The following is a 6,822-nucleotide window of genomic DNA, read 5'->3' on the forward strand; positions in this document are numbered from 1 at the left end:
AACTGAGGAGGCAATATTGATATATTATTATTAACTGAAGCACACAGCTTATATTAAAGTTCACTTTATTTTTGCTGTACATTCTATGCATCTTGCAATGGATCCACCATTACAGTGTTGTACGGAATCGTTCCACTGCCCTACAAATCCTCAGTAGTCTACCACTTCCTCCAGCCTTCCCCTAACCCTTGGCAGCCACTGATCTTTCTACTGTCTTCATAGATGTGTCTTTTCCGGAATATCATAGAGTTGGTTCATACAGTCTCCAGCTTTTGAAGACTGGCTTCTTTCGCTTCGTCATATGCATTTAAGGTTCCTCCCTGTCTTTTCATGGCTATGCAGGTCATTTCTTCTAGTGCTGAATAATATTCCAGTGTCTGCATGTACCAATATCTGTTTATCATTTATCTACTTAAGGTCTTCTCTGTTGCTTCTAGTTTTTGTTAATTATGAATAAAGCTCTTTAAACACTTCTTGTGCAGGTTGTGTGTGGACACAAGTTTTCAACTTATTTGGAAAAATACTGAGGAGCATGACTGCTGGGTTTTATGGTAAGCCTATGATTAGCCTTGCGAGAAACTGCCAAACTGTCTTTAAAAGTGGCTATAACATTTTGTATTCCCACCAGCAATGAATGAGAGTTCCTGTTGCTTCTCATCCTCGTCAGCATTTGGTGTTGTCTGTACTGTGGATTTTGGCCAATCTAGTAAGTGTATAGTGGACTCTCACGGTACTTTTAATTTGCATCTACCCACTAACACATGAAGTCCAACATCTTTTCCTATGATTAGTTGCTGTTGTGTATCTTCTTCGGGATGGTGTCTTTTGCCTATTGCTAATTGGATTTCTTGTTTTCTTATTGTTGAGCTATCTGTATATTTCGAATACTAATCCTTTATCAGATGCATGTTTTCCAAGAACTCTTCTCTCAGCATGCGACTTGTCTTTTCAATCTCTTAACAATGTCTTCACAGAGCAAAAATTTTCACTTTTAATATTGTCTGACTTGACAATTATTGTCTCATGGTTCTTCCTTTTATTGTTGTATCCAGAAAGTTATCACCAAATCAAAAGTTGCCTAGACTTTCTCCTGTTTGATTAGAATTTTGCATTTTTACATTTAGATTTACAATCCATTTTGATTTTATTTTAAGGTCTGTGTCTATAATTTTTTTTTTTTTTTTGCCTGTGGGTATCTATGTCTAGTTTTCCTAACCCTAAAATACATTGAAATAACTTTGATTTTCTTATTTTAAAAAGTTGTAAAGAATTAATTGCTTTTAAGGATATTCTAAATACCAAGTCGTTCAATATTTGAATTTGCAGATTGCATAGCATTGGCTGAGCTCTGTATCTTCAGACTAATTTCAGAATGAGTTCAAAATTTGTAAAAAAGCATGCTATACATTAAGTAATGCAATTTTTATTGAATCTAGCCTGACATCACCAAATGTTAAAAACTAGCTACTGTAAACAACTCTTTCTAAGTAGTCTTGACAAAGTAGTGAGTAGATCAACGTTCCCTTTTGCCTGGTTTTCCTCCTAAGACTGTTTACCTCTGCCTAGACACCCTGTATTCTTAGGAAGTTAATGAGCAAATTAGGCTTGCTTACCCTATAGGGTCATTCTAACTATCTCTTGTTAGCGGTTTCTTGTACTTGTTACTTTATTTTACCATGATTCATGGACTAGAGGTTCATAAAATTACTTTCCTCTATCTAATTTTTATAATGTATGGTTATTTTACTCATGATAAAATATTAATACAAATACTAAGCACCTTTTAATTGAGTAATTACTTTCTATGCTTATCTTATTTAATCCTAAGTATAATATCATTATTGTCAGGATTAAACAAGATAAGCATATTGAATATGCTTATATTGAATATATTGAATAATAGATTATACTGTTATATCATTTGTATGGCTGAGGACCCTGATACTTAAGGGAGTACGGTAATTTATGTAAGGTCACATAGTTAATTAGCACTACAGTTACATCTGAGCCAGTCTGGCTGGCTCCAAAGTTCTTGGTCATAAACTCTAAAATCTGATTAAGGGAAGGGAATGGCCTTCTATGAAAAACTTTTCACCCAAAAGGACAATTGCAATGCTCAGAATTCGGAAGCTTCAGCAATCCAATAGAAGTGAGTATGTGGATGTTCATCCATTCTATTTTTGTCTTTAACCTGAGATTTTTTTCAAAATATAGAATGGTGGTTGTGGAGTGAGTTTGAATGAAAAAAAAAAAGTCTATTTTATAATTTCTGCAGCTCTGAAAATAATCATAATCTTTAGGAGTAGATTGCATGAAAAACACCCAATCATTTCAAATGTATTTTGAATTATCATGTGTGTCTAGAATCCTGTGGTTGTTTGTAAGAAATGTGTTGCTGAAAATAGGCATTGATCATAATCACACTCTTTGTAATACAGTTTTATTTATAAAAATAAAGCAAAATCAAGTACTTTTACTCTTTTCTTGAAGTGTTTGAAACCTTTGTTTTACTGCTTTACTTTGAAAGATCATTGTTTCGAGTTGAAAATTACATTCAATCCTGTCATTTAGAAATGGCTTTGTGTTTAAATATGAAAATTTCCAAGCAATTAGTTCCTTTAGTGGACTAATTGCTCTTGCTATTTAAAACTAAATTTAAACAATATAGCTATTTCAATTTGAACAGGAAGATTTATGCTTTGAAATATATTTACAAAATTTCATAGGGAGATTCTAGCTGCTTTTTTGTAAGTACATATGACATACTTTGGTTAGCTTGTACTTAGGACTATTGGACTGATTATTAATAATCTAAGATTCCTTTAGTAAAACTTCAATGCAATTGATCCAGAAAAAAACAAGGTTGTTGATTGATCATTGATTTTTAAACTTCACATACCCTTCATGTGCCATGTTATGGATCAGTTGCAATAGTGCCACTGGAAATGTGCTAATTAATAAACTTTTCTGATTAACCCCTTGATAGATCCTTGACCCAATCATCGTTACTGAAAAATGTTAGAAGTCCTTCATCATATTGTTCAAGTAGTCTATAAAGAGTCTGATAGCTACTGAGAAACATGCAAAACCATTATCTTTGAAGCATAAGGGGAATGACATCCATTTGGACAATATTCAACCGAGTCCCCTAAGATTAATAAAACTATCAAGGGAAAAGTCCCCTCCATTTGTGTGTTTACAGAGGTAAACAAACAAACAAACAAAAAACAGCTCAGTAGTTGGGAGGCTGGAGGGCAGAATGCTCTTGCATGGAGAAAAGGAGACATGGGTCTTATACTTAGACCCTGAGCACTCATGGGAATATCAGCAAAGGGTCAACATCTCTGGGAGATTCATTTTTTGTGTGAAAAATGAGGGCATTAAACAATATGATTCTAAGAGTCCACAAAACCCTGAAAATCTTTAATTGTGTGATTTTTTTTTTTTATTTGCTATGCTCCCTACCCTCTTTAATCCAAATCTCTGGCTGCACACACAGCAGACTTTGACCCAGTCTTGAGGCAACTCTATTTCTGCCCTCTTGGAAGCTCTTCTAGCAGCTGGGAAGGGATAATCATGACCAGTTCTCAGTGTTTCTATTCTTTGTAACAAGCAACCAACTCTGATGACCTAAGCTGTAAAGGAATTTGTACAAATATTGAAGAGTCCATAGAAGATTTAGGAGAGTTCAAGAACTATGTGTAGGAATCCATGCAGCCAGAAACACAGATAGGCATGCCACAGCACAGCTCAGTGAGGACACAGCTGCCACTGTTGCTGCCATCAGGGGCTGCGGCCATTACCCCGACAGACACTCCAGGGCAGGATGCTGACAGTTGCTGCTGGTACCACTTCCACTGCTATACCCAGAAATTGCTGCGGATAGTAAGGCCAGGCTGCAGGGCTCTGGATCCTCTGCTGCAACCCTCTGAGTGAGGCTTAACAAATGTGTACACACCATTCTTATGGACTAGGGATACCTCCAGTTCAATGGGACTTGCTGTTTCACATAGCCCAGGTTAAAGGTCACTTTGACTCCATGTTGAACATGGAGAGTTATCTTTTGTTCTAGGCCCTTGCTAAAAAAAAAAAAAAAAAAAAAAAAAGAAAGAAAAGAAAGAAAGGCAGCCTTGTGCCTGACAGAGTGGCTCACACCTGTAATCCCATCACTTTGGGAGGCAGAGTTAGGGGGATTACTAGAGCTCAGGAGTTCAAGACCAGACTGGACAACATAGTGAGACTTTTCTCTTCAAGAATGAAAAAAAAATTTAGTTGAGTGTGGTGGTGTGTGCCTGTAGTCCCAGCTACTCTGTAAGCTGGGCAGGAGGATTGCTTGAGCCCAAGAGGTCAAGGCTGCAGTGAGCCATGATCCCACCACTGGACTCCCACCTAGGTGACAGGGTGAGACCCTGTCTCAAAAAAACAAAACAAAACAAAAAGGCAACTTTCCAAGGCACCTGATAAATGGGTTGGAGCAGTATTTTCTAGGTTCTGACTCCAAACTCACAGAGCCCCCACCAAGAGTAGTCTGCTTCTTTCTTTGTGATGCAGGTACAAAGTGTAGTAGCTTATTCTTCTCCTTGAATAGGCTGTCTCACCATACTCCCAATCACCGAGCCCTAAAACTGTTACCAACACCTGGGACTCCTCAATCTTAAGTAGAATTGATTTCTCACTGTCTGCTACACACTTATCTTATGACAACTTCCAGAATCCTTGCCACTTTTCTCCCAGGTCTGATTAACTTGATGCCATCATTTTTGTGAATCATTGTAACTTTCTGCAGATTTTTAAACAATTCTGTCCCGTTCAACCTATATTGTGACAGACAGCAGGAGAGGTCGTGTACATGTGGAGATAGAATGCATACTGCTGTACCTTCTGAGTGAATGAGCAATGTTTCCTGTGGATAGGAAGTGAAAAGAAACTGTTTGCCAGTTACCAAGGTCAATGGAGATTCTGGATCTGTCAAGCAAGGATGTCACATCAGGCACAGTGCTGCAACTGGGGAACCACTTGCAGGTTCATGGGTTCCCCAACATCTGCCACCATCCATCTGCATCGTGCACGGGCCAGAGATGGCTCACAGGGGAAAACAGTGAGGACCACCACGCCTGTATGCTTATGTATTTGGGGATGGCACGAATTTCTGTCCTTTCCACTGGGATGATCTACTGTTTCTGATTCACCATCTTGGTGGGGAGGGGGGGCAGTTTCAAAGGTTTCCACTTGGTTGTTTCTTTGACAACTGCTCATACTCTACACATCATGGAACAAATGTGAGGGATCTTTCAGCTGCTAAGTGTATTCATCCCAGTGATATACTAGGAGACCAGAAAGATCACTCACGGTGCGTCTGCAGATGGCTGTATCCTGGATGCGGTGGACACAATAGGACTGCAGTCATGACCTGGCCTTGAGATGCCCATCTCTAACAGGAAAGCCATGTTGGAATTTGGGATTCTCTGGTATTCGAGGTTTCTTGCTTCAGCTGACTCTGTATGGGACAACCCTTGTGAGATCTGTCTATCTCCTTCCCCAGGACTGACCCACTCCGGTAGATGGCTATAGATGCCTTGGTGAGGAATGAGTGGTGGGTATCACTATTGAGCATACTCAATACTGGGGCATTGTCAGGTCCTTCGTGAAGAGATCAAGCCCACCTAAAATTGTTAGGATTTGAAGCTGAGAAATGAATCAGGTCTGGAAATGGGCTGCAGATCATTATTTTGCTTTGAGTTAACTGATGTAAGCCTTTAATTCACCTACTCTTGATGATTTTCTACAGAGGTCAGGCAAGACCCTAATTGGCTGTCCATCAGTCTCACAACCATGGCCCCTTGTCCATCAGGCTTGGCCAGAGGTCTCCCGGTTGTCTTGCTCTTGCCTGTGCTGCCATTGTGTGTCTGTCATTTGGCATTGTCATTGATGTTAGGGGGCTCAGTCCCACTCTGCCGTCACTGGTCCACAAAGCACAACTAACACCAAGCTGATTAACAAAGCTGGCATGAGTCCAGCATCCTTTCTTGATTTCCTAGCTGGAATGTCCCCTGAATCTTCCCAGGGCATAGGGTCAGCTGAAGACTTCTCTGACTTTAGGTAAAAAGTCCTTTCTAGTATGTCTATCTACCTAAGATATCTTACTCCTTTCTGAATGCCATCAAAGCAGTTCTAGTATCCTCACCTCAATAGCTCTGTGCCAAATTCAAGGAGACAGAACAACACTCGAATAGACAGGACCAGGTGTCTTGGACAGTCATCGAATCATGAATAGTAGAATAATTTCCCTCACGTCCATTAGCTCTTTCTTACTGTCTTATATTCAGCCTAATCCAAACCTTGGTCTAATACTTTCAGAACACATTCTATCAGTGTATATGAGCTGCTCATGCAAAGCTTTGGTGAATAATCCCCTTTCCCCTGAGCCAGATACATTATTCCTCAGCTGGCCCATTCTGGAAAATGATTTTAATGTTGTCCTGCATGGTACTGGGGCAGTGGAGGCAGATATAGAGGAGGGCAGCTATCATCTTGTGGTGCATCCCCCTCAGGGGAGACAGGTGCATATTCTCTAGGCATAGTGAGGCTGCTGTCTCCTCGCAAGGGTAAGAAGGACTTTTGTGAAGGCCGAGAGAGCCCAGGGGAATCTTGTATTTCAAAGTAATCACGAACATTTTCCACCCAAAGCCTAAAGGATGGTGACCCCATGATATTTACATTTAACTCACCTGTAGAAACCCTCAAAACAGCCAGAAAAAAACTCTAATCACGACTGCTGTGCCCCATGTGTTATTTTTGTTGGAGCAGCCTCCATCCATGGTA

Source organism: Trachypithecus francoisi, unplaced genomic scaffold (assembly GCF_009764315.1).
Source record: "Trachypithecus francoisi isolate TF-2019V2 unplaced genomic scaffold, Tfra_2.0 Lachesis_group9, whole genome shotgun sequence".
Taxonomy (NCBI): Eukaryota; Metazoa; Chordata; class Mammalia; order Primates; family Cercopithecidae; genus Trachypithecus; species Trachypithecus francoisi.